Raw genomic sequence first — 14,547 nt, forward strand, 5'->3', positions numbered from 1 at the left:
AATACCCTTAATTTGACTAAATATTGTAAAATACCTCTAAAAATCACATTATTTAACCCCCTACCAATACGAACCTAATACACCTTCCCAATTTAAAAAACCCCAAATTTTACTAGATATTTCAGGTATCCATTTTTTCATTAACATTTTTTATACCCGTGTATATTTTTTCATTAAATCTGAGCTCCATTTTTTATACCTACTAATATAAAAACCCTTTACCCCCTATATATCCCCCAATATATTTTTGTCATTTTTTTCCTCAATATATATCCCGCAATATGAATGCACATGCTAGGTATTGCTCCCCCACTGAATCTCCCACTGGGAGGATATGGATGACCTCAGGTTCAAAGAAGCAAATATAAGGGACCAATTACAAAGGGTGAATAAAAAGATGAAAGCCTAGCGACAAGAAAAAGAGGAACAAATTTCCACAATGGCTAGTTTATCCACGGAAGCCATACACTATAGAAACCCATAAAAAACATATTATTTATTCTTCAAAGACCAGTGGTACCAATTTCAGATTAAAACATCGGCCCAACTAGGCTTCCTTCCTTTCCAAAACATTAGGAATTTCATTTATTTTTTCCTTAGGTGTAGCATTGAAGATAGAGTCAGGATGGAAAAATTTTATATGCACAATTTAATATTTCCTGATATGAATGTGTGGGACCACAACTCTCAAATAAGTGATGTGAAATTGACAACTTTACCCTCATGGCTTAACCATGAGGAGACTAGGGCAGAAGAAATAAAAAGAATCATGGCCAAAGAGATAGAAGAGCCTTTGTGGATCAGAGCATAACTACCAACCCCTTGTCTCACCACTACTAACCATACACTCATATGAGAAGATCCAAAGATGGAAGTTGTTTATACAGAAAAACAAGTGCAGACAATTCTTCATTTTGAAGATACCTTCATATTGTTTTGAGATGAGAGACTGCAATCATGCCAAAGAAGGTGGCATACCTTACCACATAGTTTGATAATAAGGGAATACCATTCACCAGAGAGTTTGAGGAATGCATTTGCTAGAATACCTCTATATAAAAGAACAATCCAATTATTGGGATTCCATTGAATTGGACTCAAATTTAGTCCCCCTCTGTTATTGGGAGTATAGGAGAATAATGATTAGGAAAAGGAAAGCAAGGAATGGGCCAAGATTGAGGAGAAAGTAGGATTTCACCTAGAAGAGGTCACCCCTTCTGAGACAACTTGGGATGTCAGGGAAATCACCAGGCCAATGAATGTGATGCAGCTAGATGACTAGGTTGCTCAAAGGATGAGCAACATTTTCAGTAGGAGGTATGATGTGCCTCCCAAATAGATATAATTCAAGGCCCATTCGACCATCCTTTGGCATTTTTAAACCTTTATTTATGCATTTGATAATATTTTTTTCAATCTATAATGTGTTCCTAGGAAGGTTAGGAGTTATTTGCTATATCTTATATGTTAGATGCATTAAATGTGCAAGATATTAAGAAGTTATTGTGCATATCACGTAGGAGACCAGTAGGAGAGGATTATGGAGGTTTGTTCCTTGCTACAGGCTAATCACAACTTGACTATCTCATGATCAATTACTACTTTCCTATGGCTTCGAGAACACTAGGGAATCAAATCCACATTTCTAGAAGTTTTTAAGGGAAGCATTCCTCCCTTCAAGGAGGTTGCCCCTCAACCACTTTTTGTATAAATAATACATCTTAGCAACTCAGTAGGGATTCAAAGGAGGATAATTAATATCAGAGAGAGACTTCTACTTAGCATTTCAGTTGTTATGTTTCAAGTATGAACACTTTTGGAGGCTAAGAAAAGCATTTCCTTGTTCTCAGATTGATTTTACTTCAAGGTAATTGAGTCTCCTTGGGTTAAGGCCCAACCCAAGTGCTCAATCCCCTTCCTTTGCATATTTACTTTGCATGCATTTAGTATAGTTGTGATTTTTTGCAAGTCTTATTCATGAGAAAATCATTGTCTTTACAGGGTTGATGAGGGAGCTCCTTACTGAAGTTTGATTATGTACCTTGTCATGATAAGCACAAAATATTTTCTTTATGCAATAGTAGTTTCCATTATAAATTCAACTTGTCCTATCCACTGTTATTTACTTTATGCAATTAGTGGTTTACTATTTTTAAACATCTTGTTTTTATTAATTAGATATGTACTTTGGTTGCAGATGGATGGTATTATTTCATATATTGAATTAGTATTATTTTCATGCATTAACATCACTCACCTCATCACCTTTTCATCTACTACTTTTCATCTTTGCTAAATGTCCATATGTTGAGATTTTCCTAACCAAGCTACAAGAAACTTCTAGTTTTGTTTATTCCATTCACAAGTTGAATAATTGAGTGTGCCTGAGATTGGTAAGGTCCCATTTACCCTTTCACAACCTTCAACCACCTTTTCCACCCTTCAAACCACTCCTAGACTTCATAAAATTGCTTTCGGATGTTTCTTGTAGAAAAATGGGGCATCCTATAGCAATACACATATTGCTTTAGATCACCTCCAAAATTGCACCAAAAGTTTTTCCCTCAACCCTCATCACTCAGCAACTTCATTTAAACCTTAAATATGAAGATTAGAGGTTCAAATACCCCTTAAGAACTTTTCCTTCATAGATGTAGTTTCCTTCCTACAATTAGGTTATGTTGCTTCTTCTATGTCTTTGATTTTTTATGCACCATAAAGTAGGATTGATTTACCTTCAACATTCTTAGAGTATTTGCTTTGTCTTCTTGTAAGAAGAATATGATTTACTTCAATCATTTCCTTTCCCGCAATAGCCTAGATTTACTTTTTGTAAATTAGATTAAGGTTTCATTTTGTCATTTAATTTCTGCAAATTAGATTATAGTTTCATTCTACCATTTACTTTTGTAAATTAGATTAGGGTTTCATTATGTCATTTAATTTGTGCAAATCATATTTGGGTTACATTTCTTTCATTTAATTATCTGCAACAAAATAGGATCTATTTTATTTGTTTCATTTCCTGCAAGTTAGAATAGGTTTTTTATCATTCATTGAACTTTTCAAGAATTTCTTATAGCATAGTGGTCTTTGTGCACCTTGACCTCTCTTCACTGCATCAAATCAAACTAAGTAGAATATATTACCTGTTGTACATATAGTACTGATACCTCTTAAGTTTGTATGAACCTTGGGTTGATAATTAAAGTTGATCCCCTCAAGAGTTCCAACATTCTTGTTGTAATACTGAGGTCATCATCTACAATATCTCCTTATCATTATTTTTTTTTTCCTTGTGTAGAAATGCAAGTTTTATATAAATATTTAATAAATTAAAATAGTAACCAAATTAAAATAAACAAAACTAAAATTCCTTTCTAAAAAATATCTATTATTAACTTGGTTACATTTAAAAGATTAAAAAAAAAAAAACAAAACAAAACTAATCCTATATTAATTAAGAGACGTGGCCCCACAACAACTTCAGAAAATTGAGGCATTGTAAGGGAATGGTATCTTATATTAATTAAGAGACGTGGCCCCACAACAACTTTAGAAAATTGAGGCATTGTAAGGGAATGGTATCATAAGGCCGTTATGAAAAATATTGTTATCATCTTTTTTTAACTGGGTGATAATTGTTTTAGTTTAGTTTTAAATATAATTTACTTATTATTTTAGTTTTTATTTTGATTATTATTTTTCTTATTTTAATTTTTAGGTTATTTATGTTAATTTAATTTTTATTTTATTCTTAAATAATATATTTTTATATTATTATATTTTAGTTTAAATGATTGATTTTTTTTTAATTGTATTATTAATTTTATTTTAGTTTTAGTTAATATTTTTTTTAATCATATTATTAATTTCAGTTAATATGAATATAATTTAGTTTTTTAGTTGTTTTAGTTTATTTTAAAATGTGGTTTAGCTATTATTTTTAGTTATTTAGTTTTGTTCAATTTTTATAACATTTTAGTTTAGTTTAACTTCATAATTTTATTTTGATCTTTAGTTAATATGATTTTATATTATTACTTTTTAGTTTATAGTTTACTTAAAATTATTGATTTTTTTGTTATATTATTAATAATTTCTATTAAGTTTTAGGTAATATGATTATAATTTACTTAAATACAATTTTAATTTTAGTTTTATTCTTATTAAAGAATGTCAAACATGATCCCCATGAAATTGGGTTAGTTCTCAAGGTGACCAAATTTCATGGGTGACATGGGACACATATCAAGAAACCTGAAATAAAAACACAAACTTTTAAACCAATCAAATGCTAACAAATTACTATTTTTATTTAAAATAAAAAAATACTTAAATAATTTATAAAGTTAAACAATAAAAATTATCATGGTCAATACTAAACTAATAATGATCAGCGTAACATGGACCAATAAGATTCTAAAATTTTTATAATCACCTTAATTATAAATCAAGCTAAATAACTTAAAAAAATACAATGCAAATTCAAAATTAACCATACCCCACAATAAGATAAAGTTGTTCAATGCAATGATTAGCCCACACTATCTCCAACATATATATGTTGCTTGTTGCACACCATTACTTCATGTGGAAAGTGAATTTGGGCTCATTTGGATCCATAAACCATGGAAGTAGAATGACATTTTTTATTTCATGAAAATGATGAATAAAAATGACAACTAATTGGCATGAGAGAAATTTTGAGGTTTGTACAACCAAAATCAAATTTATAAGAACCAAAATCAAATTCTCAAATTTATAAGAACCAAAATCAAATTTATAATGTGAATCATCACAGATGATTTACCATTTTTGAAGTAAAAAAAGTAAAAATATTAAAAAACAATTAAAGAAAATAAAAATTATATTTTCAACTCGTATTTTCAAATTATTTCGCTACCATTTTACTCACATTTCGAGCGAGAACACTCATTGTATGCGAAATTCAATTCCTCACCCAAAGAGTACCCATGTTGCATAGTTTTGATGAAATGCGAAATTCAATTCCTCACCCAAGGAGTACCCATGTTGCATACTTTTGATGGACCCTCTTACATGAAAAATGAGAAATACATGAAGAAACATGATTTCATTTTTTCATGTATTTGATCATATTTTTTTTCATGTATTTTTAATTTTTCATTTAACAAGGTATGTAAAAAAATTGAATTCTAGATACGAGTCACAAGAAATTTGAATAAAATCATAAAGAGATAAATTGAATTTTTTTTTTTTTTTTTTTTTTTTATAAATAACATAATTTAATCTAATTTTATTTTATTATATGCAATATTATTTTATAACATTCCTTAAAAACTTATTTTAAACTTCGAAATTTCTTTAATATATCAAATACCTAGAAATTCCTTTAATATATCAAATACCTAGAAATTCACAACGAAGATTAGCCACACACAAGATCTCCACTCTGTTGGTCTGGAATAAGACCGACCGCTTAATTTTTCCTGTGCTTTTTTGTTGCCTGTTTATAATTAAAATAGTCGGTGCCATTGCATTTTGCATTGAAAATTGCTATAACAGAAACAAATTAAAGAAGATCTTACGCTTAGCAGGCAAAACGCTCACTTCCGGGCTCCCTGTTCAATTCCGTAAATTTGTTTTTCTTTGAATTTCACAACAGGCATCTCTGCAAATTTGCACAATATTTTACTATATTTATGAAAGGCGAAGAAACCGGTAATAGTTGCTGCAAGATTTGCAGACAATGTATTTTAATTTGCAAAGGCTCCAAATGTACACGAATATTAGACGGAAATGGCAAGGGATTTCTTAGGTTTGAGCTAATTTGCCAGATGTAAGACCTGATCCAAACACATTTCGAATAAACCTGATCCAAACACATTTCGAATAACTTTGTGGAATTTCAGAAAAGTAGACCACGGATACCCTGCAAATTTCAAGATATTTTCAGAAAAGAAGAGGTGAAAGAAAATAATATTTTCCTTAACACGACTGAATTGTGTAATTTTGCTGGTTCCCTTGTAAGAAGAAGGCAAATGTTCCTCTGGTTTCAGAATTTTCATGGTATTGCAGAAATGTGAACCGGCTTTACACAAAGGCTATTAACAGTGGATGAAATTTGCAAATGGGGAGATATGTAGAAGGTCAAATCGTTAGTCTGCCAACTAAAGGTTAATTCCATTGTTTTGATTTTGGAGATTTTTTTGAATTCTTTAATTTCAATTCATTATTACCTTCTTCTTTTAAATTTTAATTCAAGCAAGTACGATATTTGACTTTGGACGGACCTATATCGAGTTTGTTGCATTCAAGTTAAATTTCTTAGCTTAGAAGTAGTCTTTAACAATGCATCTCATTATTATTTTTGTTATTTTATTTTCTGGAAAGGTATTCGTTATGGCTAATTAAGTAGTCCCCTGAACACCCGATGGTTCCGTGAATTTCTTATCCCTTCACAGAGAAATTCTCGTTCTCTGCTTGTGAAACAACCGTATAAGAGCCCTCCGTAAAAAGTACAATCGGATTCTGCAAATTGAAGAGAACAAATCCTACCGAATGATTATCAACAAAGAGCAGAGGAAGTTCTCTGCTCTATAAATGGTGTTGCAGTTCTCACTGATGAATTGGAGAAGTTGAAACAACCTTGAGTAATGCTTTCAGGGAAGAGCTTGCAGAACGGGAGAGGGAATTCACGAATTCTGTTCATAAGAGACCAAATCAAGACGGCGGCTCTACAAATGATAAAGAGCACAGTTCTGTAACTGATAAAGAACACAGCTTCGCTGATGATGGAGGCTTAAATAATGAGGCTTCTGACGGGATGCTCCGAAGAGTCTAGAAAGGACTATGAGGAAAGCTCTGCCATGGACAAAGAAGCTCCCGATCTAATTGTTGTTGCAAACCTCTTGAAGGTTCTGTATTTTGCGAAATTATTCAACAATGTTTGTTCACTCGCATCAATTATTACCTTTCCTTTGATTATGTCACGAAGGATGCTACAGGTCATCTCCGAGAAGAAGTCCTTGATGCATTATCCATGATTGGATCATTTATGACGTCAAGGCCACCTAATGCAACTATTTCACACAGGGATGCCGTTCAGATTTGTGTGCATCATACAAGGCAGTGGTTGTGCAACACGGACCAGCCCATTCATCCAAACTCCACTCTTTCTTGTATCCTTTTTAGATTTTTGTAGATTAACCATAAACCTGTTGCATTCCCCGTTTTAGTTGCACTTTCTGTAGAATTTAAACAACCTATACACGATCGATCTCTTATCGTTCTATTCATGGCACATTTTATTGATTTAGGCAGCAGATAAAAACATTTTTTAACAAGGATTATCACCCAGCTGTATCGGAAATTTTCTTTATGAAGAGAATGTGAACATGCCGGTGACTTACACAATAACTAGAATACATAGTTGACAAATATTCTGAATAACTTTAATCTTTTTTTCGTTAAATTGCAATGATGTTTTTTCTTAGTTATTTTCAACACTGTTGCTGTAACAAGACTGTAACCTGGATGAATAGGTAACTCGGACCAGCCTATTCTTCCAAAATCTACTCTTTCTTCTATCCTTTTAAGATTTTTGTAGATTAATGCTGAACCTTTTGCATTCCCGGTTTAGTTGCAAACAATCTGTACGCAATCGATTTCTTATCTTTCTGCATGACATATTTTATTGATTTAGAGAGCGAAAAAATAACAACAACAACAAAACATTTTTTAACAATGATTATCGTCAAGGTGTATTGGAATGTTTCTTTCTGGTTATGAACAAAATGTGAACATAGGGGTGACTTAGCCAATAACTCAAATACATAGTTGACAAAGATTTTCAACAGCTTTATTTTTTTTTCATTAAATTGCAATGCTGCTTTTTTTTGGTTGGTTAATTTCAACACTGTTCCTATAACAAGTCCGTAACCCGGATAAATAGGTAACTTAGACCGACCTATTCATCTAAGCTCTACGCTTTCTTGCATCCTTCTAAGATTGGTGTAGATTAACAATTAACCTTCTGCATTCCCGTTTTAGTTGCGCATTCTATCAAATATAAACAACCTATACACAATCGATGTCTCATCTTTCTGTTCATGGCACATTTTATTTATTTAAACAGCAGAATAAAACATTGTTTAACAAGGATTATCACCAATCTGTATCAGAATGTTTCTTTTTGTTTGTGAAGAGAATATGAACATATGGGTGACGTAATAACTCAAATACATATTGACAAGGATTTTGAATAACTTTAATTATTTTTTCATCAGATTGCAATGCTGCTATTTTTCTGTTAGTTATTTTCAACACTGTTGCTGTAACAAGTAGGTGATCCTTAACATAGTTTCTATGAGAATTTGAGGCAGAGACTGAAGCGGATTCTTTCATCAAAGTATTTCATCACAACTACTGAATTAAAGACAGTCAGTCATGAAACTGCTGCAGCTCCAGCCACAGCTCCTAGACAGTATGTTCCTGAAGTTTTTATGGATCACTTTTCTGCTGAAGATGGTCTTCTTCATCTGGAAAAATGTATCAAAATACATTCAATAGCAAGTACGTCCTTTGCATTTGGGCTTCTGCAAATATGCTTTTTTCAAGTTTATCCTTGTTCTGTTCGATGTCTTATTTTGCAATTGTCTTTTAAAATAGATTTCTCAGCTAATATTTATGGTCTAGATGTCGTGCACTGGCCTTTATTCAAAAGAAATGAGTGCACGACTTCTCTTTTCCCTATTTAAGAATGTTTTTTTAATTGTTCTTATATAATGGCATAGTTCCTTACTTCACGAGGATTCAATATTGTAGCTTATAGAAGAGTATTGTTACCAGAAAAATGAGTTAGGGGGGCCTAGATGTTTGTACATAAATACTTCACTTATTCTAAAACATTTTGTTTATTTATACTAGTAAATCTTTAGGGAAAATAAAAAAATTATGGTTTTTGGTTGCTAGTTTCTATTTTTATTTTTGGGTGAGGAGATCATCTCACTTTATTCACACATTTAAGGGAAGAATGAGGTGTTGGTACTAGGTCACATCTAGTATAGCTTTCGTTTCCTTTTTTTTAGAATTTCTAGATGGAAGACAAATCGACAACTAGCCACATAAATTAGTAACCCCAACGGATCTATGATATTTATGATATTTGATCCTCAAACGTTTGTACACTTACCACAAGCACCTGCCAATTAAGTTAATTGGCCACTATACATACATGAGTATATATTGAAACATTATTCTTTCGGTTGACATTTGAATTTTTGAATGAATTTGCTTGTCCCTGCTCCTTGGAGATTTATTCACTTGATCCTAGATATTGTTTTATCAATGTGTCTGTAAGATTCATCTAACCTTTAGGCAACCTAAGGGGTGCTCTCACATGAGTTTTAGTACCCTTAAAAGTTTGAACCTTCAAAGTTTGTTTTCTACAATCTTAAGGTGTTTGGATGTTAGCATGATCCACCAATGTGGTAGGGGAATGTTGAGGCATGAAAGAAATTTTGCGACTATGTTGGGGGAACTCTTGATAAGTTGGACAATTCCTTGATATTTTGTCTTTATTTGCTTTGGTAAATTAAAGACTTTTTTATTAACATGCAACACTACATTGTCAAATTCTGGCCTCATTGCCTCAAATTTAAAGTTTAGTTGTTTGATGATAAAGCAAAAATAACCTTTGCTTGACAACACCATTCTTGATCCTTTTCCACGGTAGCTAGACTCATCCTTACCATGTTTGACCATATCATAGAGTTAGTTTTAGGATTTGATATTTACTAATTATAGAGCAGAATAAAATAACAAAATTTTCAAGTATCTAAAAGGACTATTGTGCATACCCATACAACTCGTTATAATATTTAAACTAGCAAGCTCATCATCAAACTAAATCCTATATATATGTTTTTGTAAACAAAGTTTATGGATATCCCAAATCAAATAGCTAACAAAAATATATGAATGCTTAGTTGAGTGGCAACATTTTCGGTCCACAAACATAGAGAATGTGTCGCTTGATTGGTTGCTATGAATTGTTGCAGAGCCCATCTTCCACATCGATTGTTCCTCATCTCTTGGAGTAAGTACTTTTTTGTCTCCAAAGTATGCTTTTGCTTTCAATTTTTTCTTCATGAAGCCCACATGTGCTGCAAAAGTGGGAAGGTATCCTTCAGAGAAAGGAAGCATTCATTGATGACAATCATGCTGCAGATCCTTTAGGTTCTTATTTATTGCACCAAGAATCCCACAAGGACATACTTTACCTATGTGTGGAGTGTAGAGTGGTAGAGTATTTATGCACATTTCACTTGAAAAATGATTGAGTCAAGAAAAATTTTGGGGATGGGAAAAAATACAATAGGAGTGCAAAAATACAACAACAAGGCACATATGTAGCATATATGTACCATGTAGCACATATGTAGCATGAGTGTCACGGGTGGGGGCTAAAAATGTGCATTAGGGTGAGAGTGGGGGTTGGGGGCGATGATATGTATTCATTGTGCTCCAAATGTGCATTAGGACCCAATGCATATTTACAGCCCCATCCTCGCTCTCATATTCAACCCTCACCTTTAAAACAAACTAAGTGTCAATAAACTAAGGGAAGATATGAAGAGATGAAGAAATTTGAGGAAAGCATAACCTAAAGTAAACTCAAGATCCAAAGGTTGGAGATAGTTAACTCTTTAGCAACCATTTAAATATTAACTAACATTTGGTAGGGCATTAGAAGGAAACTCAAGGGAAGTTGGTTTGGGATGAACAATTTGAACTAATGTTTTTTTCTCCTTATTGCTATGCCTTGAATATAGGAGATGAAGTTGATAATTTGATAAAATGTATAACAATTGTTGAAAACATTTAGATAGCAAGAATTATTTGTGTTACTTACCTACAAGTTGAAGGAAAAATAGTGTTGTGATTAACAACTTAAGAATTATGACCTGTCCACAATAATGAGTGGCTAGAATTTGATGAATATAATTGGAGTTAAAGAAATATTAATAACTAAAAGCTATGTATTTTGAAATTGTATTATAACTCATTTTTAATTATTAAAATTTGGAAATATAAAAAGTCATAATTTTCATCACTCCAAACTCCTTATGCTGGAACTCAAGTTGTTTACTCTCTTTGTCTGGCAATTGGTTTTAATTTTGGTTCTGTTGTAGGGTTTGAGGAGATAAGCCTAATTTCTTAGGGCTACAGGGCTTTGTTTCAGTCTTCTAGTAGGGGTTGGGGAGGCTTGGTAGCCATTTCACATCCTTTGTTCCTAGGTCTATGTCAATTGGTAATGTATGGGTTGTGGGATATAATTTATGTAAATAATAATGTGCGTCATCGTGTGAACTATACAATTTGGGTTGAAGGGCTCCCATGGTTTGGTTTTATTAGGTGTCTGAGAGTCTTATGCGTGAGGGGTCTTCTATTTTTTGGGAGTTTGAGTGTTTGTTTAATGGTGCTAGGGAATGGGTCCTCTGTAGAGGCTGCCGTGACCTTTGTCCAACACTCTAGCACTTCTCTTGAGTTTGAGGTTGTCACGAGCTTTGGGGATGATATATGGGTTGGAGCTCCGGTTCTGTGGTGGGTGTGTTTGGATTTTTATGTTGTTTTCTTGCAGGTATACATAGTAGTTGCTTTGGGTAAACCCTCTTGATATTTGTTTAACTGTTGTGTCAGCGAATGTGTTGTAAGTAGGGGGAGGGAGCATTGATTCGCAAGGTCAAAGAGGAGTGAGGCCTTTCGCTCATGACTCGACTACCACTTATTTCAATGCAATTTTGCCATAAAAAAGGAAAGGAATTTGCAAGTTGGAGACTCAAGTTGTATTGGAGAGACAATCCCACTCAGATTCAAAAATCTTAGAAGATATGTTGACCTAGGTTCTTGATCCTAGGCACACTAAGGGCAGAAAGAAGCAATATCTAAACTTTGTGGCCCTACACTGGCAAATAAAGACATTGTTGGGTATGGTCCTAAAAGACAAGCAAGTGGAGCAATATAACATCTTTGCCACCTTGGAGGACATAAAAAGAATGCTCAAGAATCAACTCTTCTGCTTGGACATGATTGATTCTCGCCTTGCTCATGTGGAGGGGCACATTGCATGTGAATTTGATAGTGGAGATCCCTGAGATCCTCTAGGACGGAGCGTGAGGGTACTAGCAACGATTTATTCTTTAGAAAATGTTTAAAGTTCCTTTTGGTTGGATTTGTAGTTATATGTTCTTTGTGTTTTGGTTCTACCCAGTTAGAAGGGCTTTTGACTTTATGATGTACTTAGTTTTTAGTAGTCTATGCACCAGTGTTGTGAATTTTGTGGTCATGGTACAATGTCCAGTCTTGTGAATTTTGTATCTAAGGTTGTATGGAAATATGCAAACCAACTAGTGTTAATGGTTTGAGGAGGATTAAAATCCTCAAGACGCAATCTAGCAAAACTATGTAATCTCGTATTTTTTAGCCATACAAAATATTAATTTATAAAATAAAATAAAATTAAACAAAACCTCTTCCACTATAAAATCTTAATTATAGTAAAAAATTTAAATTCTTCCCCTACAGATTTCAAATTTTAATAAACTAGTGAATTTTTTTATTAAAATTAATATACTCTTAAACATCATACCAAAATACTAAATGCGTCGTGGCATGGAGTAGCTATCATGTCTAACTAACTTGATTGGAGAACGTGTGCTATAGGATATATTATAAATCATATATATCGGACCTGAAATATGAATTTTTTATTAAAATTAATATACTCTTAAACATCATACCAAAATACTAAATGCGTCGTGGCATGGAGTAGATATCATGTCTAACTAACTTGATTGGAGAACGTGTGCTATCGGATATATTATAAATCATATATATCGGACCTGAAATATGAATGTTGGAGTAGAAGGTAGGTTGGTTAGAATCGGATAGAAGGACGACGAAAAAATGCAAAAGGAAAAACGAACAATGTGGACTGTTTAAAATGAAAAAAAAGCAAAAAGATCAAGAGGGCAGGGAATTGAATGGCGCGGGCTGATGGCAGTTGGGCGCTGAGTACAAAGGGAGAGGGAAGAGTTTAGTTTAGTTTTACTTAATGCGGTTCTTCTCCTCTGTTCTGCCCATCTCACCGGTTTTTGTTGTGTTTGTTGTTGATTGAGCATGGCCATGCTCTGCTTTGGCTTGGTTGGAGTCCGATATTGCTTGATTTTATTATGTTTCTAGTCTGAAATTGAAAATGAAAATGCAGAACAGAGTAAGAAACTGAAAAGAAAAGGGATTAAGGGTAAGAAGATGTTCTGGGTAAATGTCATAGGTTCATGCCATAGCTTCTGAGGAGAAAATGTCAAATAGTAGCTTCCTCTGGATTTTTAATACTGATTTTGCAATGGACGACTCCTTCGTTTGTGTAACTTAATGAAATATGGATTTATTGGAACTGTTTAATATTTTATTTTCCTTTTTCCTTTGCATTTTTGACAGGCAGGGAGGTTGAGGTTGAGATTGAGCACAGGCAGTGAGTTTTCCCCATATGGCCACATTCAAATGGAAGCTGCACAGAATAGTCCCCGGGTCCAATTCTCTAACCGCCTGTCCTGGAGGAGTCTTTTTCCGATTGAACTTAGGTGGGTGGGTATTTTATCCTTGCTTCGAATTCACATCAAATCCATGAAAACTGCAATAATTCTGGGTTGGGATTTCATATTTGTATTGGGATATTTTATATTTGTGTTTTCTGTTGTTGTAGCTTGAGAAAATGGGCACCAGAGTGGGTTTGAATCATGAGGATGAGATGGAGGGTGGAAATTATTTTGAGGAAGAATAGATGGCGTTGCGCCTACATTATGGTCAAGTGGACAGAGCAGAGCATCTATGGATAAATCAGGCACGCCATTTCTCAAACTCTGTGGCTGACCATCTCTTACACAGAGAGAGGAGGAGAGGTATAAATTTCGTTTCATTTGAATCTTTTGCAGAGCTAGAAGTCTCTCACGCCCATGCATTTAACTTCTTCGACCATCCAATACGATGGAAGCCCTCTTAGCAGATGTTTCATGTTTCTATAAATGCGCAGTGCAGATGCCTTGTTGAATATATGCCCATCACAGGGAGGGAGCTGCATTTAATCATCTATGGTGATTGATTTTTTTGGGTGCAAAGATTTTATAAAATTTCCAGAGGATCACAATAGGCCAATCTTCCCTGAAGTAAGTGAAATGCTTGATATATATGTTTGTTTTTTTCCAAGTACCAAATGGATGAATTAATTCAAAATTTTTATGAGACTCTAAATCAAATAAACGCCTCTTTGTTTTCATTTGTCGTTTCCAGCATCTTGTAATTCAGAGACAGTTTTATAGTGATGAGGGAAGTTCAATACTGTTCCCAATCCTCCAATAGAGGTTTAGATATTAAAAAAAAATAAAAAAAACAAAAAACTGAAGCTCGAAAGACTGAACAAATATTCCCCAGGTCGTAGCACTTTCACTTCGAAAGACTGAACAAATATTCCCCATGTCGTAGCACTTTGACTTTTTTTTATTG

General features: G+C 33.4%; 1 long non-coding RNA gene and 1 pseudogene across 1 annotated transcript; both read left to right on the forward strand.

Moving 5' to 3' along the window:
* The first annotated feature begins 6,384 nt into the window (after positions 1–6,384).
* On the forward strand, positions 6,385–8,741 carry LOC149248304 (uncharacterized; annotated as a pseudogene).
* A 4,331-nt stretch (positions 8,742–13,072) lies between these two features.
* LOC149248305 (uncharacterized) lies at positions 13,073–14,204 on the forward strand. Its single transcript, XR_016265716.1, has 3 exons — positions 13,073–13,628; positions 13,751–13,946; positions 14,078–14,204. It is a non-coding gene; the product is annotated as an uncharacterized LOC149248305 (long non-coding RNA).
* Positions 14,205–14,547: the final 343 nt, after the last annotated feature.

Source organism: Pinus tabuliformis, chromosome 7, assembly GCF_031772625.1.
Source record: "Pinus tabuliformis cultivar Carrire ecotype Pingquan chromosome 7, CPIR1, whole genome shotgun sequence".
Classification (NCBI taxonomy): domain Eukaryota; kingdom Viridiplantae; phylum Streptophyta; class Pinopsida; order Pinales; family Pinaceae; genus Pinus; species Pinus tabuliformis.